The following is a 17885-nucleotide window of genomic DNA, read 5'->3' on the forward strand; positions in this document are numbered from 1 at the left end:
CAGATTCCTTACAGATGAGTCTGAGACAGAGCCTCCCGCACTTTGGGCATCCGGGCGTTTCTCATCTCATCCCAGGACTCCCCAGTTGGCCTGGCCGTGGAGCTTCTGACAACCTCCGGGCTTCCTGTGGGAGGAGTGGTCACGGAAGCAGAGCCTCTGGCCGGATTGTGCTGTTCTCTGGGGTCCCCGTGATGCTCAGCACATTTCAGCCCATCCTCTCCCTACCCCTCCATCAGTGCCCGCATGCATGCACGCCCACGCACACACACAAATGTAAATTAATGAATGAATAAATAACATTTTATATGTTACCTAGATCCTACGGGGATTGCACCTAGCGTTATTTTTCGTGAGCCTGTAGAACACAGAGCACTATCATCCATTCTAAGACAATCTGGAATTTTTCTATTTGCATGAGATGTCAAATAATAGATGTGGCTAATAAAACAGCTAAAGGAGAGCGCCAGAAATTAACAAATATTTGCAATAAGGTGGTGGGAAATCAAATCAAATGCCACCAAAGAAATATGGAACCAGACGCTCCTATTGTATCGTTTATAAACAAAGAATAATTTAACTCTTTGGGAAAACATCCTTAGGCTTTCCAGAGATTTCAAAATCCACTTGGTAAATTGCCACTTTCAAATACTAATTGGTACCAGAGTTAGCTAAAAGCCTTAATTGAATATCTGTATGTGTTAATCTCAGGACTCGTTCAGAAAGTATAAATACCCCTACAAAACAGATTGGTTTTCTGTTATTTTAACAATCAGCCTTCCTACTGCTCTTCCTACTCAAAGATCTATTTATTCAGTGTGACCAATCTTGAGAACAGCTTTTAGAAATAGAGAAGTAAAATATGACCAAAGACAAATAGAATGTTAACTGCAAGAGTAATTTAGGTCAGAAAAACAGAGAGAATTTATTGCTAAGTCAAATATTAGGTTATATCCTGAAAACATTTATCTTAAGTGCCCAATAGTCCACCTCATTTAAACAGTGACATAAATCCCAATAAATCCAAGCGAAGTTGTTAGGTTATTCATTTCTTAGTACCTGCTCCCATTACAGTTTCTCTCTAGTGGCTGTAAATCCTTGAAGCAAGATTCATTCATCTATTCATTCATATACTAATTCATCCAACAACATTTATTGAAGGCCTATCTTTATGTATAATTTTTATGAGTTTTTAATGCAGCAAAACTTTTATAGATAAATGAACACAAATCATAAAATGTGGCTCAGTGAATTATTATAAAATAACCATACTCATGGACCCACCCTGGCCCAGGTCAGGAAACAGAAAATTTTCAGCATCTCAAAATCCCCTTTGCTCATACTTCTAATCACTATCTCCTCCCAAAGGTAACTGCCATCCTGACTTCTAACCTGTTTAAGACTTTACTTACATGGAATCCTCCTGAGGGTATTTTTTTTTTTTTGTATCTGGATTCTCACTCAACATTATCTTTGGAGATTTATGCAAGTTGTATAAAACAGCAGGTCATGAGTTTTTATTGCTTTATTTTTCCATTGTCTGAATAAACCACAATGTATTCAACCACTCTATAGTGGATATTTCCATTTTTTGGATCTTGAGAATAATGTTACTTTGAGCATTCTTGTCTATATGTGTCTTGCGCACGTATCTGCGCATTTCTCTTGAATTTATACCTACAAAGGCTATTGTAAAATAGACATATCTTAAACAAGTAGTCCACTGAATTTTTAGCAATGCCTACGCTTGTACAATTACCACCAAGATCAAGATCACTTCCAGAAAATTCCCCCATGAGCTTTCCATACGCTAAAATCTTTTTAGTAATTTCTAGTTGTTTAACATGATGCTTCTTCTCATAATTCCTTAAGAATATTATTTGTGTTTTTTTTAAAGTCCTTATCTGATAGCTCTATTTTATTCACCTTCTAAGTCTAAAACTATTGTCTGTTCTCTTAACCTTTCTATAAATTCTTATATTCTCATTGCCCTGATTATTTTTGATTGAGAGCTAAGCCTTGTATATGGAAATGCATAGAAAGAATTTGAGGCTCTCCTCCTCCTGAGATGATTTACTTTGGCTTCATACAGCCCGTCCTGCTGTTGATACATCGCTGAAACTCAATCAGAATGAGATGATTTGTAGCTGGGCTTCGGACCTTGTGAGAGCTATTTATTTTCAGTTCACTCCTACTCCTGCTGCTTTCCAACTGAAAACTAGGGAGGTTTATCTCGCCTTCTTGTCCTTGCGAGGCTATGAATTCAAATGCCTGTCCCCAGTCTCTCCATAAGTGGTGACAACTCTGATAGATTCCCATACACTCAGCCACTTTGGTGATCAGCCATCCCCCCCAGAGGCAAATGTTCTTCCAAATGCTGGGCCCATTGCTCTGGACTTCCTACTTTTCTCCATCCTAGAACCTAAAAATTCTCATTGTCTCAGGACTCCAGTGCATTCTAACATGTAACAAATTTTGGTGTACTTTTTCTGCTTATTCTCTGAGGGACGTTTGGTCCAATGCAAATGAGCCTACTTTTGCCAGAAGCCCAACTCCTTGAGTGCTTTTCTTTACTGGGGGCTCTGCACAAGGGTTGCAGACACAAAGTTTAACAAGAAACAACCCCTGCCCTCAAACAACTCTCAATGTTTTAGGAGAAACAGAAATAGAGAAAACAAAACCAACTCCAAAACCTTACCCTACCATGTGATTAGTGCTATAACAGTGGTGAGTGTTAAGGACAGCAATGGCACCAAGAAGCTAGAATTAACTCCGTGTTGTGTATCAGAAAAGTCTTTGCAGACTAGGAAATTCTTGTGCTGGGAATTTTTTAAAAAAAGTTGTTTTCTTGACAGATACTGTGGAATAAATGGAAGATATTGGAAAGAGTGCTTTGTAAGTCAACCAGAATGTAATCCTTCAGTTGGGATTTAGAATGAGTAGGAATTTTCCTGTGGATCAGGAAAGGAATGAGGATAGGGCATTTCAGGCAGAGGGAAAATCACACAAATTCTAGGCTGATTTCCAGGTCTCTCGTTCTTTCTCCCTCCTTCCTCCCAGGTGAATATTTTTTAATTGTGGGGACATTGAGAGAAGGCTGCCACAAGACTCCCTCATCTGCCTCAGGAGGTGTTTCCAAACATTTCGTTTTCTCTATAGTCACATAAACTTTAGGTTCCCGGAACTCAGGCCAGGAAAAAAATCCAAAGTTTGTCTGTTTCTACCGAATCTAGCAACTTTGTCTTCTTCTCCAAAAGCTATATTCATAAACACAACTGGTTTGGCTTTTAAAATGATTGTCAATTAAACAACAACCACAAGAAACCCAAAACAAAAAACAATAAAGTATAAAACTGAGTCAGATCTAGGAATATAAGCAGAAAACCCAGAGCACACAAGGATAGAACTTTGGCCATCTGTTTCATATAAGCTGATTTCTAAATTATGCTGTCTGATTGGACTGGATCTATATCAACATCTGGTTCAATCTTTACAATAGTCAAGTTTTCTCTTTTGGCTTGACTTATTTTTACCGAACTTGGCCTTCATAATGGACTCATCAGTTTAGCTTGCAGATATAGCCTGTGCATAGTATTTTTTTTTCAAACAACGTGGCATAATTCAGGAGCTAGTTTATGAGAAACAGACTGATAACCCAGGGCACACTGGGACAGGGCTTTTTTCTGCTTACATCTATGGATTTTTACTTCAGCTGTTCTAGAATCTTATTGGAGACAATAGAGGGAGGATTTCCAAGAAGTTGTTATGTCTTGCTCTTATTGTGGGAGTAAGGGTTTCATTAAAATAGATTAGTCAAAGAAAATATACAGACAGTGATTCCAGGCAAAACAATTTGTTATTTTAACAGTCTATTCGAATAAGAACTCTTCTTACGTAAACTAGGACAGAAATCTGGTTCTTATGTGCTCTTTCCTTTCCTCTTACGTTGGCCCTATTCTGCTTTTTGGTTCCTTCTCTAGGGAAGAACCATTCTCAACCATATTAAGTAATGACTGGGGATCTTTAAAGAGCCACAGACTAGTTATATCTTCATTGTACTCTTTACTGCAGTTGGCCATATGTGAAATTCATTCCAGGCATGATTAATTATTGCACAAGCCAAAACTGTCTTTCCTTCATCTGCCTGAATCTGTAACTACAGAGTTTTAGGAGTGTTGTCTTTGTTTGTTTGTTTGTTTGTTTTTGGCAGTAGTGATATGGCCTCTGGGAGAAGGTATGAGAATGAGGTTAGGGTTTTAGGCCAGGACAAAAAAGGAGGGGTTGACAGTTGGATTAGATTTTGGATTAGATGGCTGTTTTGATATCTTTGCAAGATTATCCTCCCACAGGATTACGTTCTCTTTTGATGTATTATTTTCCCAGTCTAAAGAGTATTTTTCCTTTCCATTTTTAGAGAATTATGATACTCCTACACAATTCTCAAGGAAATCATACCTAAACTTCTTTCATGGTTGAAAAATGTGCCCTTTCTTCCATAAGATAAGTTCAATAATGGTTTTTCATGGCTTGTCCCCCAAAAAACATGTCATGAACAACATAGCATATATAAATACACAGAGAAAGGACTATGTCTTATTTATCACTTTATACCCGGCATCTGGGTTAAGCATACGATTGAGCAAGTGAAGACAGAATAATCGTTTACTGAGGGCCAACGCTGTGCTCTGTGCTTTATGTAAAGTATCTTCTTTAATACCAACAATTATTGTACACCCTTGTATTGAACACCCAATGTATTGAACACCCTTGTACAGGTGTTCTCGACAGTTTAGAGCTGAGAACAGAGTCTGGCATGCGACACGCAAGCAACAAACTTTTGTTGTCAAGAGTTGGTTGAAAGAATTTCATGGCCTGAAGTTTTTGTTCAAGTGTGTAAGAGAAGTCATTATACATTTTTATATCTTGGAGGCACTTCTTTCTTGGGATTTGGCTGAATTTTCTAGCCTGAAGAAAGAATAGGAAGCGTGACTTTCCAACTGTATTTATTATCTTAGTAAAGAAAAAAGGAAAAACTATTTGCTTCTTTAATCTCAAAACTGAATATCCACTTTAAGAATGAGAACCACTGAAATTTCATGTGCATGTGACAATGTGTCCTATCAAACTTATTTAACATTTTAGCTGCTTTAGATCTTGAAGTTGTTTTGGGGCAAATAAGCATATGTATTCCACAATATCTGTGTAATGAATTAAAGTTGAAATACTTTCTATTTCTATCTTTTGTTGTTTTACCATTTTACTCTATTAGAACATTTGCTTGTATTGTACTTTTGGGAAGTTGGGGGTTTAAGATGGTGCTATGCTTTCATCTGAGCTTTAGGTCCCCATAATTTTTGAGGCAGAATCTATCACTATTCTTCACCATGAAGGACTCTCTTGTTATTTTATGCCCATTTCCAGGCACGTAGCCAAGGATTCTCTTGATTTCGCAGTTTTCAAATGCTCTGTAGAGGAAGAATTCACAAGCCTGAGTCTGAAGGACTGTTAATGGAAAAGGAAAGAAGCAATGTTTCTTAGGCGTCTACTGGTGCCAGGATTAGAGTTGCCAGATCTGGCAAATGAAAACACAGGAAATCTTGTTAAATTTGAACTTCAGATAAACAAACATTCTATGGGACAAACATATTAAAAAATATTCATTGTTTTTTTGGCAACCTTAGTCAGGCACTATATTAGCACTTTAAAATTTTACCTATTTTAATTCTAATACCGCTCGTCTGGAAAAAAATACTGTATCACTCCTTTACAGATAAGAAAGCTGAGGCTTGGAGAGCATGTGTGAAGGTTCCCACGAATAGCATCACAGCTGGGATTTTGAAGCCCAGATGTGTCTAATTCCAATGTCCACTCACTTTTCCATACCCCGTGCTGACCCCAAGCATGTTTCCGTTTGTTTCAAAAGGGTGAGCAAACCTCTAATAGAAAGAGCACAGAATAGCAACAAGAATCCAGCTCCTCCAAATAAAGCCAATTTTGTTTCATTTTTTCAACTAGATCTTACCATTCAAATTCCTAAGAGAAGGAATTGATGCATTACACATTCAAGATATAATAAGTCATCACAGTTCCTACCCCAAATGCTTCTTGAGAGCCTGATTCTTCCACATATCTGGACAAAAGCAATCTCCACATAGCCCTGGATCAGATCTATGTGTGGACGTTTTGATGATTTGATCGTCAGAGTTTGATACTTAGACTCAATCTTTAAATTTTTGTACAGGATCCATACTCTTCATTTTAAGAGGAAATTGAAAAACATTAACTGGAGGAAAACCCTCTTCAGAAAATAGAAACACTACTGTCCATTCTTCTCTCTCTTAATCTTTAATTCTCTCCTTTAAAGGTGAGAGGTGCTATCAATGTTACGGGATCAGGAAGTAAACACAGAAATGGTTATTCAAAATTAAGATGCTTAGTAAGCACATAATATTCTGTTATTCTCCACTGGCCCATGCATGTGGTAAAATGCTTTAGTTAGGAATAGGGTCTTATTTTGCTGGAGATAAAGTAAAGGTTTGACCAACTCTTGTTCATTTCAGCAAATACAAGCAGTTAATTTAATGTCGGGATGAATGCAGAATGCCTATGAAGCAAACTCCACTATAACATCAGCTTTGGCTTCCTGGATGACCCGGGGTATGAAGCTTTTTTCCATCTATCCACTTATTCCAAATAATGGCTATTCTTTCACTGAAAACATTGTTCTTTGACATCTGTTTCCAATATACTTCTATTTGTTCCAGTGTCTCATATAGACTCTGTAAACTTCAGTCTGACCTGGAATGACACTATCTACCCATTTGGAGTTCTTGCTGGACAATTAAGTTTTCGGGTCTCTATCTTTCAACCTTATGAGCTTTCTCCAAATCTTCCTTCATAATTCATTTGTTTTATATGAATCTATTTTATCTTAAAAATAATTAAATTTATTAGTTTAAAATTTATGTTGGATGGGATCAACATTCTGAATGTACTCTTATAAGGAATAGCCGCTAGTCCATATCACTTAAAATATTTTCTTGTACTGAGTCAGGATTGTTTTTACTGGAGCAACATCTAACATTTTAATTTTTTTGCTTCTCTTTCTTGTTTTATTTTTAGACATTTAAAAAATTTGTTTGGGGCCGACCCCGTGGCCAAGTGGTTAAGTTCACACACTCCGCTTCAGTTTCACTGGTTTGGATCCTGGGCGCAGACATAGCACCGCTCGTCAGGTCACATTGAGGCGGTGTCCTACATGCCACAGCTAGAAGGACCCATAACTAAAAAAAATATACAACCATGTACTGGGTAGATGTGGGGAGAAAAAGCAGGAAAAAAAGTTTGTTGACTTTGGGAAGGTATTTTTAATCATTTATTTTCACACATGTTTGTTAAGCATGTTTTCACAATTTCATTTATAATTTTTTTTAAAAACTTGTAATTGGAAGTAATTTCAGACCTTCAGAAAAGTTGCTAAAATAATCATACAGTGAACTCCTGAACATCGTGTACTCACTAAGATTCATCAGTTCTTACTGTTCTCTTCTCTCCCTCCTTATCTCTCTCTCATATAAATCTATGTCTATACATGTGTCTTTCTGTCATCTATCCATCTATCTATCCATCTATCTATTTAAGCAAAATTACAATTTGTGTTTGTGGGGGAGGGGTATTCCACAAGCAATGCTCTGACACCAGCTGAGTGTCCTATAACTCAACTCAATTCTGGCGCTATCTACCCAAAGACAGTGTCAGATCCCACAAGTTAAGGGTCAGTCCTGTAAGGCTGACTCCTCTCCAGCCACTTCAGATATCAGTCTAGAGTCCCAGTTATCACCTGTGTTTCTGAGGACCTGTTATAGACTGGAGGTTCCAACAACCCCTTCCATGGGTTTAATTTCCTAGTGACTCACAGAACTCAGAGAAGCATTTTACTCACTAGATTACCAGTTTATTATAAAAGGTTATAACTCAGGAATAGCCAGATGGAAGGGACATATTGGGCAAGGTATGGGGAAATGGGAGCAGAGCTTCTGTTCCTTTTGAGTGTATAACTGTCCTCAAATCTCTATGTGTTCATCAACTGGAGTGTTCTCCAAACCCCATCCTTTTAGGTTTATATGGAGGCTTCATTACATAGGCATGATTGATTAAATCATTGGCTATTGGCCATTGGCAATTGAACTCAATCTTCAGCCAGAATCCCCTCCCAGGAGGTTGTGGGGTGGGACTGAAAGTTCTAATCCTCTAGTCACATGATTGGCTCCCCTAGCAACCAGCTCCCATCCTTAGGTGCTTTCCAAAGTCACCTTGTTAACATAACAGACCCTTTACTGCTCTCTTCACTTAGGAAATCCAAGGGTTTAAGGAGCTCTGTGCCAGAAATGAGGACAAGAACCAAATATACGTTTCTTATAAATCACAATATCACGCTATCAATCTATCTTCACCATCATCTGCGCTTGTTTTTTCCATTTTACCGAGAATAAAAAATAGGTTTTTTCAAAAAAGAAAATTTCAATGTTATACTTTCTCTTATTTTTTCACCATTCCATTTGCTTTTCCTCTTCTTCACTCTTTCATCAACCGTATCTTGTTATTACTCTTTTTTATTGTACTTAAACGCGCGTGAGAAAATAGCTTTCTAGACTTAGTGTATGCCAATAAACAGAGCATATAGTTATGCTTTCTATCACTTTGTGTTAGTCATATCTGTACAATAGATTAAGTTGTATAGCTTCATCTAGTCCTTAGTTTCCAGAAGGCTTCCATCAAGTGAAGTTTTCTAAATTTTAAGTTGAATTATTCATTCCATTGTTGGGACTCCTGACACTGATGCAATAAAGGACCTATAAGACTATAATTCTTAGCGTGCTGCCAACTCTTCCTGCTCTACTCCCATTAGAGCACTTTATCTTGAGAGATGACACTTCTCAGAATGAAATACACCTCTGCTGATCTCCCAAATTTCTTCCCTAATTGTTTTTCTGAGCACTGATGTTTCCAAATCAATAAAGAAAGGACTTGATGGAGGCGCTCTACCCCAGCTGCCCCAAAAACTAATGCTCATGTATTTTAGGGATAGAGTTTAAAGTTTTGCTGGGTACCTTCCTAAGAATGTGATGAAGAGTTATTTCCATCTACTTTCAGATGCACTGGCTTTTTCTTTTTGTGGTGACATAGCCTGGATGCTGCATTCATTGATCTTTCAATACAGTTTCATAACCTTTTAATTCAGTGGCAATAAATCCAAAATTTTTAGATAGTTGACTCTCAATTCTACCCAGTAACATGAGAATTGAAAAAGTGCTGCTATTTGTGGATTGAACTACTCATGGCTCATAATATTTTAAATGCTTTTAATTATTGACCAGGTAATATTTATTATTTTAATGGTTATATTCAAGGCACAATTCATTTTTTCTGGCTCTAATATAAAATTCATTTATATCATGTAAGGTACAAGACACTTAGTAGACATTAATATGTGATAGATGCTAACCATTCATTCTCTCATTCATTCATTTTAAAGAATTGAGGAAGATAAAGTTTAAGAGAATCAACTTTGGATTTTAAACATAAGGTTAGGTTCAAATCCTGGGTCTAATTTCGATGGTTTTGTGACCATTGGTAGGTTTTTAACTTTCCTAGTTTCCATTTGCTGACTCTAAATTAGGAGTCCTACTTCAGAGGGAGCTATGAGGATTAAAATGATGTTGAAATATAAATTCTGCAGCATTGTATGTAGCTCTCAATAGGTGCTCCATATGAGAAAGTTGTTATTATTTTTATAGTATATAATTTTTTTCCCAGGAAAAAACCCACTATTTGTTTATGCAGCAAAGCTAGCCAGCACAGTTTACTGAAGGCAAATACCTCAGTAAGCAGGTAAAGTCTCTACAGCAAGCAAACCTAACCTACGAAGGGGCAGCATAAAAAGTGACAAGCCCTCTTATTTTATAGTAAGTTGCAGTTTACTGTATGGATCTAAATGACAGATATTATATATTCCAGGCCTAGGTTACACGCATTAATGAGTAACATAGAAAGCTGGCTATATTTATTCTGGTGCATTCTACTCTCATGATATTAGGGCCACCCAGCCTTGAATGCCCCCGGTCTGTAGGGTTAATTCCAATCTTATATGGAAACAATTTTAACAACTTTATTAACCTCCACTGTAGGACACCAGGTAAAGTCACCTTTTACTGCTGCTGCAGCTCCAGCTGGGGTTCCAGGCTCACTCTGTGCTCTGAGTCACATAACTAGGTTTTTACCTTTCAAACTCTGCCTCTTTGCTTCTCTTGGTAACACTAGGAAATCCAATTTCCAGAAGGAGTCAATGCCACTGGCATGCATGCTGGCATTTGTTTCGTCTACTCTTGTATCCTTTACCTTTGATGCCTCTATGTGTACATGCCTACTGCATCGGTAACTACACGGATTTATGAGCCATTTCCGATGTTCACTGCCTTCCATAGCATCTGGTGGACATAGTCCTCCTGCCAGAGTAGGCTTCCTCTCAGCATCTGCAGTGGGAATATCTCCTTATAATCTGCCCCTCTACGATGGGCTGGACCAGTTCGAGGTGCTGACTTTTCTCAGACTGCCTCGTGCTGTGACACTCAACTGGGCCACACTCAGCCAAGTTCTGGGCTATGACTAATCCATTAGTATTTAGACAATGGAAAATTGTTCCAAGGTTATTGTCCATGTTCTTGGAGACAAAGTATTTATTCTTATTCAATTGGATTATTTGAGAGAAGCACAATGCTTATTTTACTTAAATACTGTTTCATATGAAATTTTATTTTCTAAAGAAAATAAGACAATCACTTCATTTATTTTTTGTTCATATTCACAATGGAAAACCAGATTAAGGTCTATAATACAAATAAATAAAAACTGTGTTTAATGGCTTGTCAGCTTGAACAGTGACATGGCAAACATAAAATTAAATTTTAATGCATTTTTGAAATATGAGTAAAGAGTAACCATACAAAAGGTTATATTATAAGCCCATAAAACATTAGCCATTTTTATAAGAATATTAATAATTTACCATTAAGAAAAGGTGAAATGGAAAATCGTGGCAAACACTTTGAAGCAAACATCTTAAAAAATGTTAGTAATTTGTAAATAGACTGTCAAATAGAGTCTTACAATTTTATTTGAAAATACTTTTTACTTTTGTAGGCAGTTAGTTTGTACAGGATATTTTTAAAAGATGAAAGAATTTAATAAAAGGGAATACTTTTATATTTGTGGCAATGAGTGACATTCATTTTAAAAACCTGAAGGTCTGTATATTCCTTATTTCCTCCAGTCTCCACTCCAATGAGGATGCAATGTGGCCACTGATATGTTTATTTTCCTAGACAGGAGATGAAGCAGAGCAAGAAGGACACTCAAGTACTTCATAAATGAATAATACGGTGTCCATTTTGTTATGTGAAATGCTGCCATGCCATTTGTCTACAATCACTCAGATTTCTGTTCTTGCTGGGGTGGAGAAAGGAGGATTGCCATGTTGTGAAGGTTTTTTGCAAACCTTCACTGTGTAAATGCTTTCAGACAGTTACTGCATAAGTCCAATAATCACTGTGCAAGAGGAACCCTAAATTATGTGCCTCCAGGGTGAAATGAATTTTGTTCCTGGAATTTGATACTGCTTAATGAAGGCCCTGTTTTCTATGATACCAGATGGAGTACCATATTTCAAGGGTAAACTCTTGAAAAATTGCTACATTATTTCCTTTAATCTGAATAGACAGATATATTAACTAGGTTTTTCCAGTTTTAATGTTTTAGGAGACAATCATTTGTTGTGGTTATGAAGTTATTACCATATCTTCTTTTTAAAAAGGTGTATCATGCTTTCTTAGACTTCTTAAACCCTTATATTTTTCTTACACAAAACAATAACTATCTGTAGCAGCCACTTTCAGACAGGTTGGAGTAACTGGTATCATTTAGACTTGTCTTCCTGTCATAAGCAACCAGAAAATTGAGAAAAATACATGAACCAGCTGTTGTCAGATACTGGACACAAGGCAGTTCCATTTGAGAAGGTTGAGGTGGGGCAGAGTATTGAAGAAGAGGGAGCTATGAAGAGAAAATGTTCCAGAATACCAAGCTGCACATCTGTGGACTGAAAGGTCACAAAATCAAGTCAAAAAATAGCTACTAGAAAGGCATAAATTGAAACATTCCTGGGGCTCACATAGGGCTATAAGATGCTCAAGTTCCAGCTAGCCAGAGTGGAGAGACCTCACTAAACACTTGGAGCACTCAATAGAGACAACAGAGGGTCACACCTTGGTCATAGTTTGTAGGCCAAACTATCCTTACAGCAAAGGTTACTCTTACCTTATTCTAGTCAATCTTAAAGAGTGACTGCCAAAACAAATCAGGAAAACAAGCTTTAAAAACTGACTACCAAAATAAATCACAACACTCTTTAAAAAAAAGAAAATAAAGGGGCTGGCCCCGTGGCCGAGTGGTTAAGTTCGCGCGCTCCGCTGCAGGCGGCCCAGTGTTTCGTTGGTTCGAATCCTGGGCGCGGACATGACACTGCTCATCAAACCACGCTGAGGCAGCATCCCACATACCACAACTAGAAGGACCCACAACGAAGAATATACAACTATGTACCGGGGGGGGCTTTGGGGAGAAAAAGGAAAAAATAAAATCTTTAAAAAAAAAAAAAAAAAAAGAAAATAAAGTCCAAACACTTATCAACATAATGTTCACAATGTCTAGTATCCAAAGAAAATTCATAGACATGCAAAGAAGCAAGAAAAGGTGTCCATTAACCAGGAGAAAAACTAGCCAATAGAAACTGACCTAGAAATGATAGCAATAACAGAATTAGCATGAAAAAAGATATTATAATTAAGCACAAATATGTAAAGTTGAACATAAACATAATGAAGAGAGAAATTAAAAAAATTAAAAACACCCAACTGGAATTTCTAGAAATGAAAAATACAATATTTAAAAGAAATAATTCACTAGATGATCCCAAGAGAAGATGAGATACTAAAGAAAAAAAGGGATCTGTGAGTTTGAGGGCACTGTGATCAAGAATACACAAAATGAAGCCCAGGGCGGACAAAAGGGTGGAAAAGCAGGCTCAGTGCTACACGAGGAAAGGCGAAAGAAGCATGTAACTGAAACTGCACAGGAGAAAAGGGTCAAAAATGTTAAATAATGACTTAAAGTCATCCTAAATTTGATATAAATTATTAAGCCACGCATCTGAGCAGGTCAACAAACCTAAGCACTCTCTGCATAGAGAAAACCAAAGGCATGTAATAATCAAATTGCTGAAAACCAGTAATAAGGAGAAACTCCTAAAAGCAGCCAGAGAAAAACCAGACGACTCATACAAGGGAAAATAATGACTGTAAACATTTTATTAAAAAATGCAAGACCAAAAATAGTAGAACAGTATCATTAGACTTCTGAAAAAAAGAAAAAAGGGCCAATCTTCAATTTTCTATTCCAGTGAAAATAGTCTTGAAGAGTGAAGTTTAAATAAAAACTTTTCAGAAATACAAAAGCTGAGAGAACCTGTCAGCAGAAATGTGTGCACAAAAAATATTAGAGGAAATTCTTCTGGTTGAAGAAAAATGATGCTATGTAGAAACCTGGACCTACATACAAGAGTGAAATGAGTCAGGATAGGTAAATATAAAGAACTTTTTTCCTCTCTCTTTTTCTTTCATTATTATACTTTTTTATTTTAAAAAATGATTTTTTTTTTAAAGATTGGCACAGAGCTAACATCTGTTGCCAATCTTTTTTTTTTTTTTCCTTCTTCTTCTTCTCCCCAAAGTTCCCCAGTACATAGTTGTATATTCTAGTTGTGAGTGCCTCTGGTTCTGCTACATGGGACACCGCCTCAGCATGGTCTGATGAGCGGTGCCATATCCATGCCCAGGATGCGAACCAGTGAAACCCTGGGCCACTGAAGCGGAGTGCAGGAACTTAACCACTCGACCATGGGGCTGGCCCTAAAAAATCATTTTTGAGAATATTTTTATGACTTGGGGCTAGGCAGAGCTCTTAGACATGACATCAAATATATATCATCATATTAATTAATTAATTAATTAATTAATTCATCATAACGAATTGGAAGCAGAGAAGTCCAAAGATCTGCAGGGTGAATTGGCAAGCTGGAGACCCAGAAATGCCAATGGTGTACGTCCAGACCGAAGACCAGAGCACGCTTGAGACCCCAGAGGAGCAGATGTTTTAGTTTGAGTTCAAAGGCAAGGTAAAGCTGATGCCCCAGTTCAAAGGCCCTCAGGCAGGAGAAAATCCTCTCTTACTAAGAGAAAGGGCAGCCTTTTTGTCCTATTCAGGGCTTCATCTGATAGGATGGGGTCCATTCACCTTAGGGAGGGCAATCTGCTTTACTCAGTCTCTGGATTTAAATGTTAAATTTATTTGAAAACACTCTCACAGAAACACCTAGGATAATGTTTGACCAAGTATCTGGGCACCCCACAGGCCAATTAAGTGGACACATAAAATTAATCATCACAGGATGTATCTACAAATTGGTAGCACAGAGGATTTTGGGGGAGTTTGGGACTTTTCTGTACAAGCACACCTTGAAGATATTGCAGTGTGGTTCCAGACCGTCACACTAAAACAGATATCATGGGGGCCGGCCCTGTGGCCCAGTGGTTAAGTTCACACGCTCCGCTTCCATGGCCTGGGGTTTCGCTGGTTCGGGTCCTGGTCTTGGACATGGCACAGCTCATCGGGCCACATTGAGATGGTGTCCCACATGCCACAAGTAGAAGGACCCACAACTAAAATACTCAATTATGTGCTGGGGGGATTGGGGGAAAAAAAGCAGAAAAAAAAAGAGAAGATTGGCAACAGTTGTTAGCTCAGGTGTCAATCTTTAAAAAAAAAAACAAATACAATAAAGGAAGTCACAGAAATATTTTGGTTTCTCAACGCATATAACAGTTATCTTTACACTATACTGTAGTCTACCAAGTGTACTATAGCATTATATCTACAAAAACAATGTATGTACCTTAATTTAAAAATACTTTACTGCTAAAATATGCTAACCATCATCTGAGCCTTCAGAAAGTCACAATCTTTTTGCTGGTGTAAGGTCTTGTAAAAAATGGAATATCTGCAAAGTGCAATAAAATGAGGTATGCTTATATTCTGATTATGGTGGTGGGTCCACAAATACATACATGGGTTAAATCCAAAGAACTATACACAAAAATTAAAATAAGGTCAATTCTACTATATGACAATTTAAAAAGTAAAAAACATAACTAAAATAACGATAATAATATATTATGGAGTTTGTAGCATGTGGGGAAGTAAAATGTTATCACAATAAGAGCAGAAAATCTGGAGGAGGGTAAATTGAAGAGTATTGTTTTTACATTATACATGAAGTGGCATAATATTTAAATATATGCTGTGATAACTTATGAATGCTACTGTAAACTCCAGAGCAGCCAGCAAAAATAAAATAAACAAAGACATATACTAACATATCAAAAAATAGATTCTAAATATTTAATTCAGCCAAATGAATGTAGAAGAAGAGGGTGGGAGGAAAGAAATAAAGAACGGATGGGACAAATTTTTAAATAGTAATATGCTATGCTGAAATCAACCATATCAATAATTATATTGAATCTAAATAAACTAAACCTTCCAATAAAAAGGCAGAAATTGTCAGAATGGATTTAAAAAAACAAAACTCAACTGTCCACTGTCCACAAGAAATGTACTTTAAACATAAGAATACATGTACGTTAAAAGTCGAAGGATGGAAAATTATGTAATCTACAAATACTAATCATAACGAAGTTTGATTGGTAAACATATTCTACCCCAGGACAAAAATATTATCAAGAATAAAGAGTAAAGTATAAAAATGATAAAAAGAAACAATTCATTAAGAAAACATAATAATCCTAAAGTGAGCACCCATAGCAGAGCTTCTAAATGTGTGAAACAACTATTGAGAGGACTGAAAGGAAAAAGAGATGAAATCATAATTGTATATGGAGATTTAAATGTTTCTCAGTAACTGGGGTTCTCAGCTGACAGAAAAATCAGTAAGGACATAGAAAACATAAACAACACTACCAGTACGACCTAATTGATATTTATAGAACAGTATAACGAGCAGAAAACACATTCCTTTCAAGTGACGTGGATCATTAAGAAAACTAGACTTTGTTCAGGACAATGGAAAAAATTTCGATAAAATCACAAAAACAAATCTTACAGAGTATATACTCCACAAGAAAAGTAAGTTAGAAGTGAAAAACAGAAAGCTATCTGAAAAACCACCAAATATTTGGAAAGTAAAAAAACACTATTCTAAATAACCCATGGGTTGAAGAGGAAATAACAAGACTAATTAAAAAATATCTTGAATTGTGGGGCTAGCCTGGTGGCACAGCAGTTAAGTTCTCACGTTCCGCTTCGGTGGCCTGGGGTTCACTGGTTCGGATCCCGGGTGCAGACATGGCACTGCTTGGCAAGCCATGCTGTGGGAGGCGTCCCACATATAAAGCAGAGGAAGATGGGCACGAATGTTAGTTCAGGGCCAGTCTTCCTCAGCAAAAAGAGGAGGATTGGCAGCAGATGTTAGCTCATGGCTAATCTTCCTCAAAATAAAAAAATCTTGAATTGAATGACATTAAATCACAAAACAACAAAATAATTGAGATGAAGTCCAATCAGTGCCTTGCAGGAAATTTACAGCATGGGTACACATTGTCAAATACCATTGAACTGTGATTAAAATGAGCGGGTTTTATTTTAGGTAAAGTATGCCTCAATTACTTAAGAAATATGGCTATTAATTATTAGGGAGACTCATTCCACCAACTTGAGGGCTCAAGAGTATTTTCCTAAGTATCAAACTTTTATTGACTATATATAAGATTGTTCATTATGCTTTAATATGTTCAATTTGTTGAGTGTCTACTATTTCATGAACACCGTGCCAACTGTCAAGGATGCCAATATTATTAAGATCAGTCTCTTCTGCCTTACTGCTTGACATGCCACCTTGCGGGGCTGGATCTGTGCTTGGCTATACAATGCCAGATGGTACCAAAGCCCAAACTGTGTATTGCTTGAGAGCAATGTCATTTATAAACAAAATTTCGCACAGTGTCAGGCAAGCAATTGTTATCACGACAATCAAAAAAGGCTACAAATGTACCTTCATCTGTGCTTTTTTTCCAAAGTTTATTCATCTTAAGTTCCTTTGGGGTTCCTGAGAATAAACACATACCGTTCGTTTGGTCATCCCATGTAGAAAATTTGAATCTTACTAAGTGATTTTGTAATGATCCCTGTCTTCAAGCAAAGAATTTTGAGCTCACGAGTCCTAAGCCCCAGTAAGTTGATTCTAAGTCTGGGCTTGTGTGATATGGCCGTGATGATCAACTCTGCTAGAACCAGCATCAGTAAAGTGTGAGGGATAACCTAGATGATTACAAATATTTCTTTCCACTCTTAAATTATGACCAATTAAAAAACAAGAACCAGAAATGTAAGTTTATTCATAGTCAACATCAGAGACTAGTCAGGAAAATCCTGATGTGTTTCTCAACGCCCATATTGATGGACCTGGGTTTTTATATTTAGTCAATTAAGTCACTATTTTTATATTTAAATACTTAGCTAAAGCCACAGAGGTTTTTTTGCAGTGAGAGATTTCTAAATATGTCAATTAAATTTTATCAGATATAGAGTGACTAATACATAAAATGAATATGGATTAAAATGAGAGTTGGAGATAAGTATGTAAATTTAGTGAGCTGCTTCTTTTTATATGAATCAGAAAGAAAAAACACCCATAGAAAATG

Source organism: Equus asinus, chromosome 8, assembly GCF_041296235.1.
Source record: "Equus asinus isolate D_3611 breed Donkey chromosome 8, EquAss-T2T_v2, whole genome shotgun sequence".
Taxonomy (NCBI): Eukaryota; Metazoa; Chordata; class Mammalia; order Perissodactyla; family Equidae; genus Equus; species Equus asinus.